Source organism: Geospiza fortis, unplaced genomic scaffold (assembly GCF_000277835.1).
Source record: "Geospiza fortis unplaced genomic scaffold, GeoFor_1.0 scaffold45, whole genome shotgun sequence".
In the NCBI taxonomy this organism is placed as follows: domain Eukaryota; kingdom Metazoa; phylum Chordata; class Aves; order Passeriformes; family Thraupidae; genus Geospiza; species Geospiza fortis.
In genome coordinates, this window is record NW_005054327.1 from 3,221,700 (window position 1) to 3,245,256 (window position 23,557).

The window sequence follows — 23,557 nt, forward strand, 5'->3', positions numbered from 1 at the left end:
GGACAGGGAGTACCTGCAGGGCTCAGGCTTGAGGAAGGTAGCTTAGTACATATAAGTAACATAAAAATTCAAACTGTGTTTTTTGCTGTCCCCTCACCGAAGAATTATTGTAATTCTCTCATTTTTGGTGATTCTAGCTCCTTCAAGCTCAAAGAAACCCAAAGTGCTGAGATCTTTAAATGCAGCATCAGCACCACTTTGAGGAAATCACTCAATGCCAACCAAGGCACACAACACAGACTTCCCAGCTGGAGTGTTTGTCCTCAACATTCACTAACATGATCAGTTCTAAAGTGAAGCATGCAAGTGTCTGAGGACAAAAAGGAGAGTAAACACAGATGAACATAACTCTACAAACCAGCAATTAACATGAGTCCCCGAGGATGAGATTAATTCACAAGGTGTTAATAACAGCAAATTGATCTAAGGTATTCACTGAAAGAAATCCATACAGTAAGAGCAGCTCTCAGTATCACATCCACAGCTAATGTCTGTCATTTCCACCAGGAATCATCAATAAGAGCAAGGGATGACAGCTGCCTGAGATTTTATTTTCATGTCTAGGACAAGTTACTGCTTTGTAGCAGCCTGATCATTTGCCAGGCCAATTAGCTGCCAGCATGTTCTCATCCCCAGATGTGGTTGGGCACACAGCATAAATAAACATCATTCATTACCCTCTACAATAACCACAGTGAGCTGGCCCACTGAGCACAAGGCAACAGTTATCATGACTCTGAAAGCAAGAACCTACACCAAGAATTTAATTAGTATTTACAGCCAACCAGATTTCATACTCCTCTTTCAAACTGCATGTGTTTTCAAGGAAAGATGGATGGATGGATGGATGGATGGATGGATGGATGGATGGATGGATGGATGGATGGATGGATGGGGCAAGAAGCTCTATCTACATTAACCTCTATATATACTAAATCTCTAGGGATACCAATGTAAAATATTCCAAATTCTACAAACTTCTGCCACTCTGCCTAAAATAAAGCTTTCTAGTTTAAACATCAGGAAATGATGGATACTTTTTAGGCATATGAGTAAATCCATTGTTTAGGATCAAATATAAAAAACAAATCAAATATAAAAAACAGCTTTCATTAGGTTTCAAGTGGAACTATCAATGTACATATTGAGCACTTTACTGTACTAACAAAGACAGCAAAATTAGACTTACTGAAGTCTTGTGTGAATGCCAAAACCATAAAAAGTTATGTAGGGAGTGCTATAGACATGTAAGCAAATACGTAAATTCATGTAAAATTTGTAAAATCCCAAAACTGTGCAATAGATAGTAATTTTAGAACTCTTATTTTGCTCCAAACTGAATATGAGACTGCCCTAGTTAGCATGATAGGCACCACTCTGCTATGCATGGATGAGACAATGTTGTTAATACCTTTATATAAAGTTTAAAATCCCAGCTGTTCAGCTCTGAATTTTACAGTATTTGTAAAATTCTGAAATTAAATTTGTAAAATTTAATTTGTAAACTTCTCAAAGTTTACAGTAGCTTCTTCTTAAACCCCAATGCCAGTTACCAATGCAGATGAAGTAAGATGACTGGGTACCCTTTAAAAACAAAGTTTCTAATCTTTGCAGTTGAATAGAAATATAGATAATTCTGCTCTGAGTAACTTATACTGAAGATGCACTGAAGGAAGAAAGAGATTCAGCCATGAAAAGGAAAGCACAGGCATCTAAAACAACAACCAAGAGAAAAGAAGCCAAAAAATCCATTTCATTTGCTGACATCGAAGACGTAAACACTTTAAATTTCACTTCTTGAAGCATTAAGGTGGTGGAATGAATACTGTAGTAAAATACATAAATTGTATTTATTTATAAAAAGCATAAATAATCCCAGTCATCTTAAGTCTACAGCTATTAGAAGTGTCCAACTTTTTGCATATTATTTCCTTAGTTTTGTTAAATTCTTAATAACTAGACTGCTGCTAATGCACTGTGTTTTACAGTACCTACTCTAATATGTTAAAAAAAGGACCTTCAAACTGACCACATAAGTGAGCAACCAAAACCTTTCCTTCCAAAAATAAAATCGGCAACAAGTGAGACTGCTCATACCTTTTAAATATTTACTAACAGAACTGAAGGTTTAAAAATTAATTAACCTTATTTTTATAACATCCCTGGAGATATCAAAATGCTAAAACAGATGAAAATAGTAACTCATATAGGAAAATATGAACAAGTAATTAAAAAATAAAAATATTCACCATACTGACGCCTGTGAATAATCAGTATTTAATAAGAACTGTTGCAAAATTTCACATGAAAGCCTGAACAAGTGAACATCCATACAACTGTAGCACTCAAAAGGAACCACATACCCTGCAAAACCACAGGATTCTGTACCATTTTTAAAGCAATCCCATTCCTAGAACTAATTCCTTATTTAAGCCACATAAGGTAAAAAAAAATCCTAAACATACACAGAAGCATGTTTTTGAAAGGGAAGATGAAATTTACTATTTAAATTAATGGGAATGTTCATCAGCTGGAACACAAGGTAATAACAGGTAGAGATCCTCATTATGTTGTTTTAGTTATGAGGGGTCACACTGGTGTGAACAGGGACAGTTCAAGAACAGATCCTCTATTTGAGGAATCAGATACACCCACAACATCATATGTGACCTATCTAGGACAAGTGGATGACCAACCTGGAACAGGTTGCCCATGGAGATTATGGAGTCTCCCTTACCGGAGGTACTTGAAAGCCATATGGACACAACCCTGTGCAGTGTGTTATAGGATAACCCTGCCTGAGCAGGGAGGTTGGACCAGATGACCCACTATGGTCCCTTCCAGCTTGACCCCTTCTGTGAGTTTGTTGTCATATTAGCTAAGCGTATAAGGGTTTCCAAGAAACCGAACCAAGTACATGCACATTTTAAACACCTTCCCATTTTCAGAACTCCATTATGAAACTCAGTGAGCTCAGTTTGCCAGAACAAGAACTTTCTTTCACTCTAAGCAACACAAATAAACAATATTTTTTGCTATAAAGACAGAAAACAATAAAATCATATATATCAGTGTTGTACTACTGACTAAACATGCTAAATTATATGAGGCATCATCTGGCTTGTTTATCCACTCAATTAGTTAATTTTTGTATAGGCCTCCAGGCAAAGTCAAACATACCTTTTAAGCTCAAGCTTAAAACAAATTATATAGCATACATGCAGACATTTGAATATGGGCTCTAATTACAAAGTCAGAATAAAATCCCCTTTCAAGCCAGCACTGGAGGAACATTTACAATACTGTCAATCCATAGTACTGCAAATAATTTTCTGCCAATACAATTTCTTTAGAGCAGAAAACCCAAACCACTTCCCCTGTGTATTCTGCATGGGTGTGGTTGCACAGCAGCCACACTTACAAGAAAAATCTCTCTCATGGGAGTAAAATACAGAGACCTACATGGAAAACAGAAGCATTTAGCTGATCACAGGAGAAAATCCGGAGTACTAGATGGGAATTCAAAACCCTCCCTTTACCACAGATAAGAATGCCTAAGCCAACTAAGAGGCATCACCTCAGTGAGGCATAACTAGTATCTCCCTCCCAAAGATAGGTATTTAACCTGTCCCTGTTAAAAAGCAATGCAGAGTTTGAGAACTACACCTGCAGTCAGATATACATCTGGGAATCGCTATGTGCCTAACATGCCTGAAAAGACTTTCAGGGAAAAACATGAAGATATTCCCCACTATTCACTGATTAGTGTTGTTATCCAATAACAGTACTGGCTCAAGGAGCAGGGAGCATGGGCTCCCACTACTCAGCAGCCTGTAGAGATTTACTTGAGTCACTTGAAAACCCAGAGTTCCTGTAAGAACTTGAAGCAATACAAGGTACAAGACAGGTGCTAGATACTTACCAGGAACCAACACTGTTGCTCCTATCCAATAAAAGAACTTCAGGGAGCTAAGCTTTCAAAAAAGCAGAATATATATTTGAAGTAGCTCAGTAGCTCCTGGGCACATGAACCTTCGAACTACGTGCAATCCTTTGGGCTGTTTCACAGGGTGAGGCCTTCAGTCCTGTACTCAGAAGGACTGTAATACCTTCCACAGTTTTTCAAAACACAGTGTTCAAAGCTTTCCTTTGCAATTTTAAGTCCTAAAAATTCACTTTTTAGAAAAAATTATGGGTTTATCATTTACAAGGTTGTAAAATCTGGGCTTAAGACAGCAATGTTTTCAGTTCTAGTAACTGTAAGTAAAGACCATTGAGTCGTACCTGTAAATCTGGAAGTTAGTTTGGGGCACTTCCATTTTCCCATCTTGTTGAGTGTTATACAGCAAACTTCTTGACTTTTCAAGGAGCACACAGGAGTTCCAGCCTCCCACAGCCATCAGCTTTGGTCATCCCATCAGCTTATTCAGTTTGATTTCCTAACCACAGCTGTAGCTCAGCCAGCCATCCTACTAGTGGCAGAAACTTTGCTATCAGGCACAGACACACCTCATATGCTTAATGCACATTTGCAGTCACACTGAAACTGTCATTGCCCAGAACTATCTCCTTGCCCTGTCACAGAGATCACAAAATGCTTGAGGCTTGTTTGTCATTTCTGTCTGTTGATTTCTCCATCACGAGAGGGAGAGCACCCCCTCATTCTCAACTGCAATGAGAACAGAAACTTCCCAGTATAGACTGCACAAAGGGACTCCTTCCAAGAGTCAGAAGAATTGAGGGGTGGAGGGAAGGTGTTTTAAGATTTGGTTTTATTTCTCATTATTGTACTCTGATTTGATTGGTAATAAAATAAATTTTTCCCTAAGTCAAGTCTGATTTGCCCGTGATGCTAACTGGTGACTGATCGCTCCCTGCCCTCATCTTGACCCACAATCCATCCATTAAATTCTCTCTCCCCTGTGCAGGGGATGGGAATGACAGCATAGTTTTGGTGGGCAGCTGGTGTCTAGCTAGGGGCAATGTACCACATGGACCAACAGAGACAAATTAGGAGGAGCTGAGAAAATTAATAATGCGAGAAAACTGGGAGTACCTGAGAAATTTGTTTCCCAGTTCATTCACGTGAACTGATCTAGTATTAGCATAGAATGAGAAAGCAGTTCAGTTGGTATGTATCAGCACAAAACTGCTTGATATACAGAGCTACAGCATATACCTCAAGAGCTGCCCCAGAAAAAACAGCACAGACCTCTTTTAAAGGTGGAATCAGAAAGACTGTCTAAATTGCAGCAGTTCCTGTAACTTTCAGCTATCACAGCAAGGAATGCAATCAGAGTGGTGTCTGGCATACTGCTATTGGTGACAAAAACATAAATCTAAGATTCAGGACTAATACTTTGTGTGACATAGTCTAGTTGTGCCAATGATTACCTATTGGTGTGAGCAGGAAAGTTTCAAAGGTACTCGTAAATTACTCTTCTAGTTTGATGTATTCCAGTGAAACACTGACCTGAAAATTGTTTTTGTACACAATGAATGCTGAAAACAAAACCACAGCACCGTCCAGCTGCAGCATGCTGAAGAGCATGGAAACTCCAATCACCATTCACTGACCAAATTTTGTCACAAAAATTATTTTATGACATCAAAGGATTCAAAAGACTAGAAAGGAAATGGAATCACAAGGTGCAAGCTACTTCCTACAAATCCTAAAGAAGGATTTTAGCTATGCCCTTGGGAGGGTAAGGTTGTGGGTTTTTTCTTGTTTTGTGCGGTTTTTTTAACTTGGCTCTTTTTTGAAGGCAAACCTTTTACTGTATAGCTATGTAAACAGACAAGCACAGAGGCTCTGTGAAAAATGCAACTCTCTCAGCATTCATTTTCCTCCTGGGAGCAAAACTCTACCTGCATTCACACACCCAAAAGCAAATGTTCTGATTAAAGCTAACAGCCAAACTTGGCTTCCCTCCTTTGAGAACCTGGCCAAATACTATGCTGAAATATTAAGCCGTAGGCATGACCTAGGGCCCAAATATCTGTTCCCTCCCCAGTTCCCAGTTTTTACACAAGAAAGTCAGTCTGATGCATTTCCATTCTACTTGGTGGATTGACCAGAACCCATGAGCATACATGAGCAGCTCACATTTCAGCTAGTTTGAAGTAAGACAGACCTTTCTGAGCAGACGTCTCATTCTCATGTACCAATACACAGGGTAACCTGAAACAAAATATACAGCCTCAGATTCTTCTACCAAACTATTAGTATCTCATTCATTAGGAAGAGTGTTTACTCCACTTAATTTAAAAGCCTTCAAGTAAGGCCTTAAGAGCATTCAAAAACAGGATTTTGGTGAGGATTTTTACCAAAGGGCACTGTGAATGCAAAAACTAACACAGGAAGAATATACAAACACTCAAAAGAAGAATCCACCAAAGGTTAATAAATCACATCTAATTGAGAGTTCACATCTGGTTCTGTCAGTCACTGAACTGGCTATACAGCTAGCATGGTGTCAGGGCAGGCATATATAGTACTCCCCCATATTCTCCCTCTTCCAGTATCTATTTATGGTGCTTTAGGATGCTAGATCCTGTGCCCCAGCCACAAGGAAGATGCTCTTACGTACAGACATCAATGGCTGACCTAGTCACCTCAGGACACTATTTATTTACAAGAGGAAGGACAGGGCATGATTCATCTCACCTCTGCTTGCAAAGGACAAGTGAAAAGCATGATTCATCTCACCTCTGCTTGGAAAGGACAAAGGGGTATAGCTCCCCTTGCAAAAGGAGCTATACCCCTTTGTCTGCTCTGCCTACAATGGCAGCCCAGTGTGACTGGCTCCAATACAGATCTCTGCATACATTCAAACTAAACTCTCTGACTGCATTCATTACAGAGAACAATAAACAGAGCTTAAAAACAGAGTTCAAAGACTGCCTTCAGATTTCACTTTTTCTAAGCAACGGAAAAAGACAACTCTCACAGCACTAGAGCACTGCAATGCTTGCATACATCCTCCTGAAACCAGCTTGTATTCAACTGAAGTCACCAAGCAACTTTCTCAGCAGCATTTCCAGTTGGAAGGGGACCTCAGTGTCAATTTTTTTAAGCAAGGAAGAGTTTCTCAATCCCCTTTACCAGAAAGATGAAGATCACTTGTACCATCACATTTAAGGGAGACATGAAGTGGAGAACAGTGGCAAGAGGGTGGGACAGCTGAAGTAACACTGCCTCCAAAAGAAACACATCAGAGAACAGCCTCCAAGGTGTGTGTAAGGGCAGGCGAGATGAATGCCATGTCTGACACCAGTCATTCACACACCCACACAGCACAGAGTAAAGCAAGAGTATTTTCAGCGTCTTTTAACAATTAGCAACAAAAAAGGGAACAAAATTGTAACTACCTAATGATGTCACTCACTGGATAAAGATCTACCATCAGGATGTGCAGACAATGCACCTCAGGCCACTAAATATCTTCCCCCAACTCTTTCTGGGCCAGCTGGATAGACCTCCTGTCTGCTGGTTCTGGCTATAAATTCCCAGGTCTCTGGTAAGGTTCACCCAGCATGTACTGACTGAAATGGGCAGGGAAGCCATCATCCAATCATCTCTGCTAGTAGATCTGAAGGGGCAGCAATCCGTGTAAGCACAAATGAAGAGCTCTGAAGAAGCTCTGAGAAGACTAGTGCATCACCCAGGGGAAGGTAGGACTGTGGCAAGAAACTCTTCCACAATCAGCATACCTTGAAAGCAGCCAGCTGCACCCCAGAGGAAATTAATCTGTTGAAATAACTTTGCCAAAAGCTCCACACCACGCTAATTTAGCAGTTGTGGCCCTACTCCTCTAACGTGGAAAGGGCATCTTCACAAAGACTTTGCTATTGCAGTCTGTGGCACTAAGATTTAAGCAGAGCTGTGCCACAAGTCATATCATATCACTTCAACATTGTTGGAGCATTGTGATCATCATGAATCACATTTTACTCACTGCCTGCTAATCCAAAGGGGAATCATTTCTGCTGGCACAATTTGTGAAAGAGTTTATATTTTCCTTAATGAAACACATTGATTACACACATACACATTACTACAACATCATAGGCAAAATCCAAACTCTCGTACTCATTTTGCATAAACATTGTGAAAGTCATCCCAACCTGGTTTTCTCTCTTGAATTTGTTACCTTTGGTAACTGCTTAGTTTGTATTTCAGTGACAGTGTGATACAGCAAAATCCCACAGAATACTGTGGGAAGAGTATTTTGCAATCACTCAGAACTGGTTTAATTGTTCTGTTTGCCACAACATCCCACAAGCAACAAAAACAGGTACATTTTGAACAGAAAAAGGTCTTTTTGTCTTTTTCTTTAAATGCTGGTTGGGTCTGTGGCATCTTCCAGGTCTGAGAGACAGCATGTCTGGGTCTCAGGACATCTCTTCACTGCCTACTTGCTTGCAGAGCGCTAGCAGACTTTGTCTACCATATAGTTCATACCTTTTAAATCCAGTGGAGATTTGCTTTGCAGACGAGTATGACATATTCTTTCTAGGTCTGGAACAGTCAAGGGAATGTCTGCAGATATGCAGCAGCAAGAAGTATGTGGCTGTGACCATCACCTCCACAGCTGCCATAATTCCAAATCTGTAGCATCTTCAGCGAAGATGCCTGCCCAAGATGCAGCTCACATGGTAAAATACTGGTGACCAGTAGTTTGATAGGCACTGTGCCAGATTTATTACCACCACAGTTCTGTGGCTTATGGCCATTACCCAGAATTATGAGGATGTAGGTAGATCTGTTTTCTCTGGCTCAAAACTGCTACACTTAGCATCTTGCACAGAGGTGCCTTGACTGTAACTAGATTGCTGACGTATCCTCACAGAGGAAAGAGGCACAATTTTGGCAACCTCACTCAAAATCATGTTGCTTGTAGGGTTTGCCACTGATTTTCAGGTCTGGTATAAAGAAACAAAGAAAGCTTAAAGTCAGGCCCTGATGGAGATATTTAAAAAGAAAACAAAAAACAAAAACCAAATTCTTTCTACTTTGATATGGAAAATAGTTACCAGAGGTGTTATTTTGCAAGACTGCAAACCACTTAACAGAAAGGCTGTAGCACTACAACCCTCCCTGGGCACAATCCCCTGGGGCAGGCTGAGCCCTCTAACTTACAACTCTTGATAGCCAAGATTTTGGACCAATGAAGAGAGAAACCTGGTATTACATTTAAAATTCATAATGTATGTTGGAGTGGGAGTTGCTTCTAATATAGGCCCATGATCAAAAACCCGTGCACTTAAATAAGTCCTTATCATCCTAAAACTTATCCAGTGGTGAAGTTGACTGAGAGGAATCTGGCCTGCTGCTTCTTTGGAAATCCATCTGGTATATACACTGGTTATGTGATTTCTGTTAGACGTCCTCCTCCTCCCCAGCCAGTCAGCTCTGTCCCTTGTGGTTATCCTTATATGAGGAGTTTGCCTCACCATCCAAGAGGAAGAAGCAGTTTCATGCCCCCTATTCAGAGGGCTTCATCCACCTGCATACACATCATGGTGGCTGTAGTGACAATTATCTTCAGTTGCAGTAGAAGCCAGTAAATTCATTTTTGGGTAGTTCTCTGTCAGATAACTCACCGTACTACTACTTATGACAATGCTGCTTTTCTTGGGCATCTATCTGCCTTGCAGCTAGAAGATACTTGTTTCCCCTAATCCATCTACTCCACACACCCACTCAATCCTTTGGATTCCTTAATATGAAAACCAAATAAGCCTGTTGGTGAAGGGGTATTTTGCCAACACAGTAGAATAATATCTGTAAATGACTTTTACACCACTGAGCAAAGTTGCTCTTTATAAAACACTCCACAAGCATTGCCATGAACTAGACAGGCTATAGCAATACAAGGAAAACTTCCCAGAACAAATGTATGTACATACCAGGGACTTGGCCAAAGCAGGTCATGGATGTACATCTTTCCACATTATTGATGAACAAAACCATGCTGCTTTCACATCTTTAGCACAGACCTGACCTTCCCAACACTTGTACAAATGGCAAGTAGCTCTGTTATATGAGTTAGAAGAACCCCATGGTGTCTAGGCAAGTTTTGCAAAGTCCCCCTGTAGTAAAATCTCTAAATATAGGGCATCAAATTCCAGAATTTGAAATAATTTGTACCGATCATTGCCAGCCAAATCTAGAGCATAAAATTACTTCTTTTTCAGTCATGTTGGAAACAATACACATGGAATTTCAGCTTACCACATTTTTAACCTCAAATACAAAGCAGAAGACTCCTCTCAAAGTAATTTGACACTCATCCCCAAAAGCATACGATTCATAGACAAATACCTGGAGGAACATAAAGATATTACACAAACCCCAGGTAAATTAAAGACTTCCAGTGACTTCAGTAGGCTTTGAATCCACACAGTCTTTTTCTTACTACATTTCTATGATTTTAAGTTTTCTACTACTTCTATCTAGACTATGTTAGACATAATCACAGAAGATTTTTTAAATGGTATTTATTTAGTTACCTTCCTTTGTACCACAGAACTGGAGACACTTGATTCTTGTCTCAGGTTAGTCCTGAAGTTGCAGAAAGCCTGTTTTCAACAGATTTAATTCCAGTATACCACAGGGTAAGTAAAAGTTGGAAATTAATTTTGCTTGATGATTAAAAATTGTTATGAGAGTTACAGTACAGAAGTCAATCTGAATTTCAGTCACAGAGGAGAAGGAGAACATTTAGCAAAACACAGCATATCCTCAATCTTTAAGAAACTGTGACCTGTATTCATCTCAACTAGTGTACAATATTCAAAGGTGACCTCCAGTCCTAACCAATGATGCTACTCTCTGTCACTGGAGGAAGACAGATCTCATGCTCTGAAGATGTTGCTTTTTTCCAATTATAGTAACTGATTTCAAGCCTGAAGTTTAAGATGGCTAAAATAAAGTAGTATGAACCTTATCATGAAAGCACTTACAGCATGTTTAACAATGTTTAACACACAGAGAAACAGATACGGTAACCAGAAACCTGAAAACCAAAAGATGAGCACTATCATGACATTCATTCACGATGGATCCCAGTGACAGCTATACCAACATGTACTACCCATGCAGCACTGAGCTGTGTAGATATATTGGAGCTAGGCTGCCTGGCATGCTCTGCAGGGCATAGACAGGCTGTGTGCACTGACAGGATCAACTCTGAAAGTCTCCTGTTAGGTACTTATGTTTTGGTAACACAACAAGAACATGTGAAGTCTTCTGTGTGTGTGGATATGCTCTGTATCCTTCAAGGCTACTAAGAACATGAGAAGCTTTTCTCTCATCAGCAAGTTCCTTTCTACATAGCAAAAGAAAATACTGTAAGACCCATAATTTTTAACTTCAGCCTGAGAAGGAGGCCTGTTTTCAAGACCACTTAGCCTAATCAGGCTTTTTTTGGTGCAGAAATAAATCTCCCCACTCTCTTAAAACAGTATATTAGACATCCCCACAATATGCAGCCAATAGCAGATTTAAAATCCCACTGATAGCAATTCATCCACTCTTTCAGAAATATTCTCAGTCCTTAGAAAGTAACAGCTGCTTTGTAATTTCAATTATTTGTATTGGTTGCTGCTGAGTCACTGCAATCACAGCAATCCCAGAGAACTCTACTGAAAAGACTCCCCTTCTGCAGCTTTGGTCTTCAAAGTTGAGTAAGTGATAGGAGAAGACAATAGTAACAGCACCATTGCAGAAAAACAAATTAAGGTCAAATCACCACTATGTAATAATCAGAACAAACATTCAATGACAGTATAAAAATTTTTTATTTTTGAAAAGCATTGAATATATTTCAAGAAGAGCTCAACTGCTATTTGACAAAGTGTACGAAGATGAAGGTGCCTCTGCCCTTTCGCTCTGTAAGTCCTCGCTTAGGGAGTTCCTCTAGGATAAGGAGCAAGGCTTCTCTGTGTGATTTAAAGAACAGGTATTAGTTAACTCCCCATGTAGATCAGAGCTCAGCTACTACACAAGGTACTCTCATGCTGAAAATGTACTATTCATTTAGTCTATACATTGAACTAGTATAAAAAATGCTATTATGAACTGTTTAGTGGACTCTTCAGAGACAGTAACTCCAGTTAATAAAAGAGAATTTCATCTCCACATGCCACACAGGATGTACAACACTTCTCCTAAGTGGACATGTGCTATACTGCTAATCAGACAAAATAGCAAGAATTTGAATCAAAGGTATATTTTTGCTCTGAACAAGTTGCTGGAGGAAAAATATAGTTAAAAATATATAATTACCTTTCCTAAATTTAAATTTTGTGGTAGCTTACATAATTCTTTGTTGCAATACCATTGGCAAAACAGAGAAGAATAAAGGGTAGGGGATCCATTCTGCTAAAACAGACTCGAGGAAGGACAATTTCCCATTCTTCTCCTAACAGTATCTTTGTTATATACCAGGTAGAATTCAAATATTTTTGTCTATTAGGATATAACTCTCTTGATCATTTATGATAGATGAAAAGACAAAAAAAAATTAGTCCAATTAGTCCAGGAATAACCCTAAATCGCACTTTTCCTACCATTACTGTTTAGTCCTGAAATTCCTCTGCATCCCAGCAACACCTACACAAACACTACAGCTCCCCCTAAAACCATATCTGCCTGGTATCTGTATTCACAGGTTAAATTTCTGGGAGGAGGCTTCTGCCAGAGAGCTCAATTCACAGTTTCTGACTTCAAGATGCCACACTCCCTTCTTTGTTCAAGTATATCTGCTGTCTACATTGAGGCAGACTGAAAAAGCTAAATCTAAGGCTCAAATCGAGGTCAAAAGCAGCACTTACCCTCCAGGAACCCTGTGGCTTTTGGATAAATATAGCAGGTGTCACAGTTATGTGATTATCATGGGAAACTGTTAACACCATTTCCAAAAGCAGAAAAAAAGATACAAAACACTTAAAAAATAAAAGCTACTGTGAAACAGAATTTTCATACTTCTAAAACACCATACAGGAAAACAATTCATGAGAGTTTATGATTAATAAAGTTCTAATAGAGGTTTAACTGACTATTAAATATAGTAACATATTCAGAATATGTATTCTCATACAGAATCAAGGCTCAACAACAACCTTGAGTCAAATTAAGAAGCACCAACCAAAAAATTGCTACCAGGAAAATGGGTAAAATGACACAAAGAACCCATTATCATTATTGTCAAGAGAGTTAGGGCTTCTGCTACAATTTTGAAGCTAAGCAGACCAGCCTCTTCAGATTCCCTAGAGAAAGACCAATGTCTCCTGACACTAACTCAGAGCACATTCCTATATTTAAGGTTCCCTGGAGTGATTTCAGGTATCTCAAGGGAGACTCCTTAGGTAAACTTTGCCTTGCAAGTACCTTCCAGATGTACACTGCACCACCAGCTGACAAAGCATTTAACAAAGAGGCATTCTTTGCTCCTCACTAACAAGCAACACAGGTATCAGCTGGCAGAAGAGAGAGGAGTATAGTATCACTCAAGAACATATTACAACAGGGAAGGCATGAGAATGGCACACCAACAGGAGTCAAAAGCACACACATTGCAGAAGCACCATCAGCACAACTATTACACTGCTGCAGCATCCTTCTGCCTCTGTCTTACTGTTCAGGATAAAAGGTACTCTGAGGCATCTTTTAAGTGTTTCTATCACCAGAACCTGTCATGTCCACAATAAGCAGAAATGGGCTTAGACAATATAATCTGACCTATTCCTTCAAGCTTCTCTATAAAGAAACATTTTCTTTTTTCCAAATAATTATTAGAGATCTATCAGCATCCACATAAACTAGAAAGAGGTAAAATATTTTTTGCACTATGTCCTCCACAACAAGAACATATGTGCCTACATACAAATTGAGATTATTTTTTTTCCATTATAAAAAAGATACATTTGTGATGATAGTGAAGTATTTCACACCCAGTGAAAAAGAGGCAACCATGAGGCAGTTTGAATACTGGCTATACAATTACAATACATGAAGCAGAAATGACAAAATAGAAAACTGAGACACTATGGAGGAACATGCTGAAGCCAAGATTCGACCACTCCACCCTGCCCTGTTTCATGCTGGCCAGCAAATCACTCTATATCCTGCCTTTCCTATGGGTTAGAAAGGAGGAACAAAGAACATGGAAAAGGTTTGCCAGCATTTCACAGAGCTGCTTGAAGGACATGGTGGACTTTTAGGAAGAACGGACATTGGGATGTTAGGATGCTGAGCCAACTCTCCTATACCTGAAGGCAACAACACAACAGATGACTCAGCTGCTATCACCCACATAACAGCAGGCCACAAAACCCTGGCCTGCAAGGACTCTGAACATGTTATGAAGAAAAAATTGCCTGAAGACAAAAGTCACAGATACATCCAAGTGCCAACTAAATCTAAAATAAAACAAAATAATTTTAAAATAGATGGTACCAGTCAGACGCAAATTCTTAAGATCTACTACTCAATCCTACTTTTTTATTAACTCTACACTGGAGTAGGACCTTGAGCCCGATGAAATTGGAATTTCATGTTATGAGCCACTCCTAAAGAATAAAACAAATTAGAGCCCCCAGCCAGCCCTAAGAGCTCACTTTAAATTCTAACACAAATCTTTACATAATTTTCAAACGATTTTAAATGAAGTGGCAAGCAGCTAATACTACTTAAAGCCAACTTGCAGTGGCATGCTTTCGCCACATGAGTGATCTTGCACTTACTTTCTTGTGTGCTGATAATTTTTCTATGAAATGACAGCATCAATATAAAGTGCATATTGTATTTTCTTATATGTAAAAAGCATATCTAAACAGAAAAGACAAGAAAATGCATACATACACACAGAAGGGTCTACTTGTAGACAGCCTCACTTTAACACCTACAGTCTGGAGCAAAACCAGTCCTTCAGCATAAACAGCAAGGGCATGATTCAGTCATCTAAAACCAGAATGTAATGACATTTTGGTGCTCCAGCTGGTCCAGTTCAGTAGGGCTGTCGTGCAGATTCTGTATCATACCCATCTGCCCACCTAGATACGCCAAGGATGCAAAAGAGTGTCAGATTATTCTTGGCACCCTCGCTAAGATCAATGGATCACAGTCAAAAGTGACTGAATCTTAAACTGTGTATTTACTAGACATAAATCTAAAATTAGGTTGAACAAACCAGGACCATTATATGTTCTATGAATTCACATAAATACCTGAGACCCAACAACAAGGTCGTTACAGCCAGACACAAGAGAAAAAGTTCCATGTCTGGAGATGGAAACTGAGACACAAAATGTACGTCCAAGGAAGATTCAATCACACAGATGTACCTCTGTGACGCAAACACAACACAAAGCAATATCCCATGCATCTAACTTAAGACTGGCAGACAAAACAATAGAATTTACACCATTTCGCCAGTGATTGGAATGTGGAACAAAACTTTTGTGCCTTTCATAGAAGCTACTGATAGTTTCTGGTATGTGAAAAGACAAAAAAATCTGTAAGCATCCTGTATCCTCATTTTGGAGAATGAGTTTAGCTTCTAAAAAATTATTACAAACAAGGTCAGAAATAGTATGATTGAAGAAACAGGAGACCATGAGAAACTATCTCTGCATTAAAGGCACCAGGGCTATTGTTGCAAAATGCAGAAGGTACTCAAAACTTCTTAAAAATCCAAATCCTTCTGATGCTAAGTACTCCAAGATTTTTCTCTAATTAGTGGAGAGAAATTACCATCTCCAGACTCAGTTCACCCCACTGCTTAAGAACTGCTGGGTGGACTGCAGCTTTGGCTTTTTCAGCATCCGTGGACAGACAGCTTCTCCCAAGTATTTAGCTTAAATGACGTAAGGTTCAGTGAAATTATGCGTAACATTTAGTATCAAAAAGAGCTCTTACAAATCCTTATCGTACTTAACTTGGAAACAATCCATCCTCCATCATCTACAGACAAAACTAAGAAAGAGCAACTGGTCTCTCCTACGTAACAGAGGACACAATCCATCAACATTTACAGAAGAATTTATCTGACTGCATGAGGATATCTTCCAAGTTATCCACCCCTAGCTCTGAGTAACCATTTTAGAATTGTGCACTTCAAGGTACAAGTCTCTTCACCCTGAATTAATACAAGGCAGGCAGCAAAATCAACACTGGTACTTGGTACTACCTAATGGGAAAAGACAAGTGAACACAAAGAAGCTTTCTTTCCAAATAGCAGGAGAAGTAGGAGACTTGTTCCAAATCACTCTGCACAAAGTGCAATGCCCCCCTCTGCATTAGAGGGGCACACAGGGTTGCCTAAGTTGAGCAAACAGCCAAAGTGAAAATACAGAAATAACCTTTTGGTAAAGAAGCAGTGCTACCTCTATCACACTTGTCTGCCTCCTGAAATGTTACTCCCAGGTCTCTTCTACAGACATGAAAAAAAAACAGACTGTGAAAGAAAGACAACATGAAAGACAAAAGCTGCAACAATAATTTGGAGGCTAACAAACAGTGAGTAAGTAAGCACATAAGACTATCAGAAGCAATAATGAAATGACAGCATCCACAACAATCCAGTTTTGAAAAGATCCTCATTTCAATAGAAAAAATATCTCCAGAGGATAGGCTTCCAAATGCCCTCAAGTCAATTACTAAAACCTAGGTTTCTTTTTAATTTCTGTACAGGAAAGTAGCTGCACATTTCAGAAGCCAACCCAGGGATTTAGTACTCTACTAGGTAACACTACATGTGCCTGTACTTTTAGCAAAAAGCAGTGTTGATGCTACTTCTATTGCTTTTAGACACACCCTGCATTACAGGCTTTGAACTTACATTGTGAGTATAAATTATTTTAAGTAAGAAAAAGCTTACTGAAATCCTCACATGAATTTTAACTGTGTTTCTAGCTGTTTAACCACTCATGATGATATGATAATCCCAGCTCAGCAGTCAGCATGGATTAAAAAACCACACTCTAAAATGGGATGATTGTCTTCTCAACTGAGGCATGATCTAACACCACCTCTCTACCTTGACAGACACTTCACATTCAGCTTCCGCTTGCAAGTAAAATGATAACCAGAACTCTATTCTAAGCAAATAATTATGAGCTGCACAACAATCAATCCCCAAATATGAAATTAAACTCTTAAATAGTATGTATATTGTAATTTAAGAAAAAATAGAAATCATATTGAAGAGCTGTAGTAAAAAGGCAAGAGATATCTCTGAAGTTAACAGAAAGTTAAGTGATCTTGTACACATTTGTTGCCATAAGGGTTTTAAACCAAACACTTCCATCTTCAAATGTACTTGCAGAGCAGCAATGTTACAGTGACAGAGAGAAATATTCTGTTTGAAATGCAAGTCAAGTATCAAACCTGAGTTTTCCCAAACTGAAATACACAAATCCTCAGCAGCTGTGCTACAAGATCCAGAGATATCAGCATTTGCAAAACCTCTAAGAAGTGTTTGGAGTTATGCAGCTGTTACAAGAAACTACTTCAAATAAATGAAATCTATTACGAAGTAACTGCTGTGCATGTATAGGTGCACGCCAAGCACTAAGCTCGCATTGCAGCAGAAGATGCTTAAACAGCCTGATCTCCAAGATGTCACATTCCTCAAAAGGTGCTAAGATGTGGATAAGAGCTATGGCTGCTTATCACTTTTTATAATCAGAAACATACACAAAAAGGAACCAAAACTCCATGCCACTTTTTTCATTCTTTCTAGAGCTCTGAACACCTTATTTATGATGGAAACAACAATCATCTGTAAGCTTCTACACATTATTAGTTCCTGCCTCAAAAGCATTTTACATAGAACTAACCTGCATTTTATATGATCAAGAAAGCTACATGAAATTTTATTAATCCATTTAAGTATAACAACATACATATCTGATCCATCAATGGACAGAAAATAAAATTAAATCTAAAAAATCTGCCATAAAACAAAAAAAAGAAAACCAAAAATTCACCTTGCTCTTGTTTCAGCACCGGATACACCTCAAGCATACAAGATAAAAACTTTTGTTAACTTTTTTTTTCCTCTACAGTATTTTCTGTTTGTTTCTGGTGTTAATTAACTACAGCAAAAAAATTCCCTATGACAGTGGATTTTAACATTTTAAGTGTATTCCATATGTTGAAGACTCATTATTTCACTATGAACCTGTGGAAAGTGGAAGAGAGTTAGGATAAGGGGAGAGAACACTGCCTCTTCCTGCATAAGCCACAAGATACACATCCAGGTAAAACCTTCTGACTGGGGCCCTACCAGCTGTAACCTACCAGATTTTTTTTTTAAATAGGTAAAAAAACCACAGTACTATCAAAATAAATAATTTTGTTTGGTCTCCTCGTGGTTTTTCTTCTGGGTATGTTGTGTGTTTGGATATCAACCTTAACTAGTACGTAACATTGGGATATAGCACAATAACAAATAAAATTCCTCTAACAAGAATCTTTATTTTGTGGAATCTCAAGCAAAGGAGAGAAACTGCAATGGATCTGTTTCACAACAAATCTTGTCATCCACAGATGACATAACAGCATTCATCCTGAAGCACAATAATAATTTAAGAAAGAAAACATAGTTTACCTCCCTAAAACTATAAACTACTGCAGCTAACTACAACACCTACAGACTTCAGCTGCCTACTGTTCTTGAACATCTGAAATGGTGTTTCTGAATAAGAACTCATCTAAGCCAAATTCTGAATCAAGCCAATATTTCATATTCCCCAATAAAGAAGAGCTTCCGATCTGGAAGGCTGAATTGGATGAGTTACACTATGCAGCCCTGCATAAAAGCTGAGCTCCTACAGACTGACTCCTTGCTAAGCCTCTAAAGTCCTCAGTTTATCCACCCGCCTGCCTAGGAGCATTTTCAGAAGTGAAGTTAGGCAGAGTATCTTCAGTGAGGGTGTCAGTCACCACCACCTCATCACTTTCAGAGGGGTTACACCCATCTGCATCAGCTAGGAAGTTTACATGTCTCATCTCTCTTCTCACTGAATTAATACATCTTCAACTACTGCTAAGAAAACACAGAAGAGGCTCTACCACACCAATAAGGCTGTTAGGTGGCCCTGTTCACTTCAATTAACCTAAAAAAATAAAATAAGACAGCAAGACTAAAATCCAAACAGCAAGCTAATTGACCCTACAATATATAAAGAACTGCTGTAAGCATAACAAACCAGAAAGGTTTCAAACAAAAGATAACTGATGAAGAGTAAGAACAAAGATGCAATCCAGTCCAGCCCACAGAGATAAAACAACTGAAACAAACAGCAAACAAATGTCACCTCAACACTGTAACTGCTCATGGAAAACAGGCACAATTCCAAGCAAAGATCCTATCATGGGAGGTTACATTAAACTTCCATCCTCCTTAAAGTAGCATGCTTAATCCACAGAAAAATGGTTTGTAATAAGCCTAGTTCATTATAAACATTATAAAAGCTCTACCTACTTAGTGGTAGACGAGAGGAATGCTGAGAAGCTTGCCCAAGTTCTCAGAGTGGCTCACAGAAGAACCACCTGCTGGAGACCACCTCTGTGCTTATAATAAACCTTAAGGATTTATGCCAAAATGAATTCTTAACTTCCACCATGAAATACTCAAAACAGTCATTTTCCCTAGAAAATAAACAGGCTGGTGAGCACAGCAAAGTGAAAAGAAAATACTACCATTCAAGCGATTTTCTGGCCTGAAAGACCAAGTAGCTGTTAGAGTATTTCACTGCCTTGGACTGCTTTGGCAGAAGTCTCTCACAAGACTTTCAGCTTTGTTATGAGATATCCTAATGCTGGGATATTTCAAAAAAACAAATGAAAACTTTTATTAAAATCAGGATGTAATGCAGTAAGAAAAATTCACATCAGGAATAAATGAGGGCAGGATTAAAAATCTTAGTAAGAAAATTGGAATTAGTTACAACTCAAAAATAAGACTGGCAATTTTTTCTTTTTTTTTTTGGCTCATAGTTCTTCTCCCTGCATGAACTTATTCAGATATGCTGACTTGGCAGTCAAAAATCACTTTTCATTGCTTTTTATTTCCATACGCACTCTGGTGTCTAAAGAGCCATAACAACTAAACTGGTTTAATTTTTGGCTAATGCACCATGCACTGAGCGAATTCTATCAAAGAGCCATTTCAGAAATCACACTCTGGTACACTATAAATGTTTTCTGACTACTCATTTAATAGTTTTCAAGTACTTCAGTGCTAACCATTGATTCAGAGCCAAGCAGAAGAGCACAAGTAAATTTCAAAATACCCTTGCAAGGCATATGGCTAAAAGGGAAAAACAGCATTCAACTTACAAGTACAAAGTTTGAAACTTTAGTACCAGAAAGAAGAATGGCATACTTAGTGAGTCATTTATAAAATCAGGATGGATTATGTGAACATTATGATTATTTATACATATATAATACTGACTGAGTGCCCTGCAAAACAAAACATGGGCAAGTCAGGCTACAGAAAGTTTGCTGTACTTCTAAAACCAAATTATTATAGTCTTACAAAAATCTCACATCTGGTTGAAAAACAAAGGAATAAATAAATATAGTGAAATCACCTTCTAAAAAATTAAGAGTAAGAAGGATGACATTTGATTATTATGTATTACTTACAAAGGTACAGGTGCTAAAAGAAAATATTTAGAAATACTAGTGCTAATCAAGTCTTAACTGAACTATTAATTAAAGCAATTTTACCAAAGAATTGCTGCAGTATAAATACAAGTCTATTCACTCCTTGAACATACTGCTCCCATAATAGGTTTTATTTATGGCATATAATTTCTCAGAAACTTTTTACAGAGTTCAGGAAATTCATGAGCCAATTTCCACGAGCAGAACATATGGATCAGAGTAACTCATTGTCAACATAACTCGGTGACATATGCCATTTGCTGTGACTTCTGCAGAGAGAGAGACTGAACTGATAACCATAGAGTGATTTTAATTTGAAACCTTTATTGCCTATTCAATTTAAATAAATCTTTTTAAGAGAAAAAAATAGGTCATGCAGTCCTCTTGCTTGCCTCCACACTGACATTACAGGCTTGACTCAACTGTCCACACTTGGATGCGCCTGCGTACCTGAGAGGCCCTTGGGGAGGCCAAGGTGTCAATAAAGGACAGTAAAAGCACAGGACCTTTGGAAGGTCCGCATCTGTCCTGAATGCATGGTAACAGGCATTCTGCATCTGTCCTGAAAACAGGGTAACAGGCCGTCTCCAAGGGCACTAGTTACCTATGTGGGGCAATCTGAGCAGAGCTTCTACACCAGACTGCACTCCATTGTTGGATGCCCAACCCCACAGAGACGCACCTTAAGGTAAGCATGTGGGGTTGAGCGCCAAGCACCCACTACTGTCAGTGGACTCAAGAGAGCTCCTAAATTTATTCTACAGTCAACACCTAAATCTTGTCACCTGAGCAGCTCCCCAGATTCCTCTGACTCTACACACAAATCTTTCATTGATATTCAAACATGACAATCAGCTCACCCTACTGAGACCTAAACTCAGATACCCAATTAACAAGCCAAAGTCCACCCTAAAACTAGATGGAATGATCAGCAATATAGGAACCACCGTTTGGCCCATGTAACTTGAGGCAAAGAGGCTCAACTAAATATTTCCAGATCAATAATCATTGTAGCATCATTCAATTCTTTTTTTTGCAGTCAATGCAAAGAGGCCAATGCCTTCAGAGCCTGATTCACTTAAACATTTGATTTTGGGTAAGACTTATCCAGCTACCCATATCCTCCAAAGCATACTCAATCTCTCTTAATGATGGCTTTAGCTAACTTATACAGCCATATGTTCACGCTGTCATTAGCGTTACTCCTTCTTCTGTCATGTTCATGCATTGTTCATTTTCCTCTTCTTTCCTAGTGAGTTATAAACCTTAATATCCTCCCTTAACTGCTTTCTTCAACAACACTTAATACAATCTTAATGAGACCCCAGATGGTACAAAAATAAGAAAAGCACTGTCTGGTATTTATTTAAAACAAAAGTCAGAGCACACAGAGAACTCCACAAGTTCACCAGCACTTATCAGCCACCAGACAGATTCCAGTATCTGAGATTACAGAGAGGCCAACAAAACAGCACCACAGTCAAGTTACAGCTCTTTTTGGTGGGTGCTAAACTCAGCAAAGTTCTAACACTACATCATATGTTGACAAATATGTCTGTAAAGATTTATAGCCCCATGATAATTCTGACTTTACAAAAAACTACAAGCACCCTTTTCCAAACCTCAACAGATATACCAATAGTAAAGTTAGCATCAGTATTTCCTTGCCAGGAGGTCCTCTATTTTAAACCCTGGATGAAAACTGACAAGTTAGAACAACCAGTTGTGCAGGAGAAAAAAATGGATAACAAAGGAGGCAATTACTTTAAAAACTACATGATCAGAAATGAAAAAATTCAATCATTTGTTAGCATTTATGTAATGAAGGAAGACTTGCATACATATGAAGAAACTCCACATCTGCCATGTGTAAAGCCTGTTAAATTGTGAAAACATCATAGAGGAGTGAAACACCAGACCAGAAATGCCAACTTCATAATAACAAAATTAACACAAAAAGATTACCTTGCTCCAATCTAAAGCATAGGGAACGTTTTGCAGCTTCTATCTCAGGAGTTGGATGATCCAGAACACGTCTGCACCACTGCAGAGGAGTCAGTGATTTCTCTTGAGTAGCGCGAGTCTTGGTAGGCAAGACGTACAACCTTAACCAAAACACACAGAAGTATCAGCAAGATATGCAATACTGCAAAGTTTGCTTTTGTATGCTCACTTTCCTATTAGATCACTAATAATTTATAACATCCAAAGCCCTGCAAGAGGACAGCTAATAAAAAGAAATATATCCTAAAGTAGAAGAGTTTACATTTGTTTTCCTTCTTCCCTCCTCAGAAAAATAGGTGGCAAAATATCAACTCTACAGCTCTGGCATGTCCAAACAAAGTTCAAGCAGATTTCACATTGAAATCTATCTAATCACTACTATTGTCTGAATTTCAGCACTGCCCAAAGTTCAAATGTATTAGGCGCTGTATACACACCAAAGGTGCTCTTGTTTTTCCCTATACCTATATTTACTGGAGATTTAGATAATTTCAGCATCTGAATTTATCTTCACAGAGATGAACCAGGTGTTGTTCAAGTCGTATTTGTAATGATTAAAAAATATTCAATGAGAAACACTGAAAATCTATTTTCAACATTCAACACCACCAGAAAAGACAAAAAAAAGCACATATGCAAAAGAAGGTAGCGTACGTGCATTATTCTCAGACAAGAGTTGGCAACTGATCAGTTGCACATCAGGAAAGCAGGTTTCAAAGCAGATTTCATGGGAGAATTCTTGAGGTTGAGATCTGGGTTGCTGCTGTCGCCCTGGCAGATTAGCAGACACAGCAGATGCCAACTCACCTGGGAGAGTGCAAATCTTCCAGGGAGCAAACTATTCTTGTCTGCTGGACAAGACTCCGA

The 23,557-nt window shown here is 38.7% G+C and overlaps 1 protein-coding gene across 1 annotated transcript in view; it reads right to left on the reverse strand.

The window, feature by feature from the left end:
- The window catches only part of SLAIN1 (SLAIN motif family member 1), a 46,487-nt gene extending 23,700 nt beyond the window's left edge, over positions 1–22,787 (reverse strand). Inside the window, exon 1 of the mRNA XM_005421115.2 lies at positions 22,652–22,787. The gene's annotated coding sequence lies outside the window, so the exon portion shown is untranslated. The remainder of the gene's footprint in view (positions 1–22,651) is intronic.
- Between the last annotated feature and the right edge of the window lie 770 nt (positions 22,788–23,557).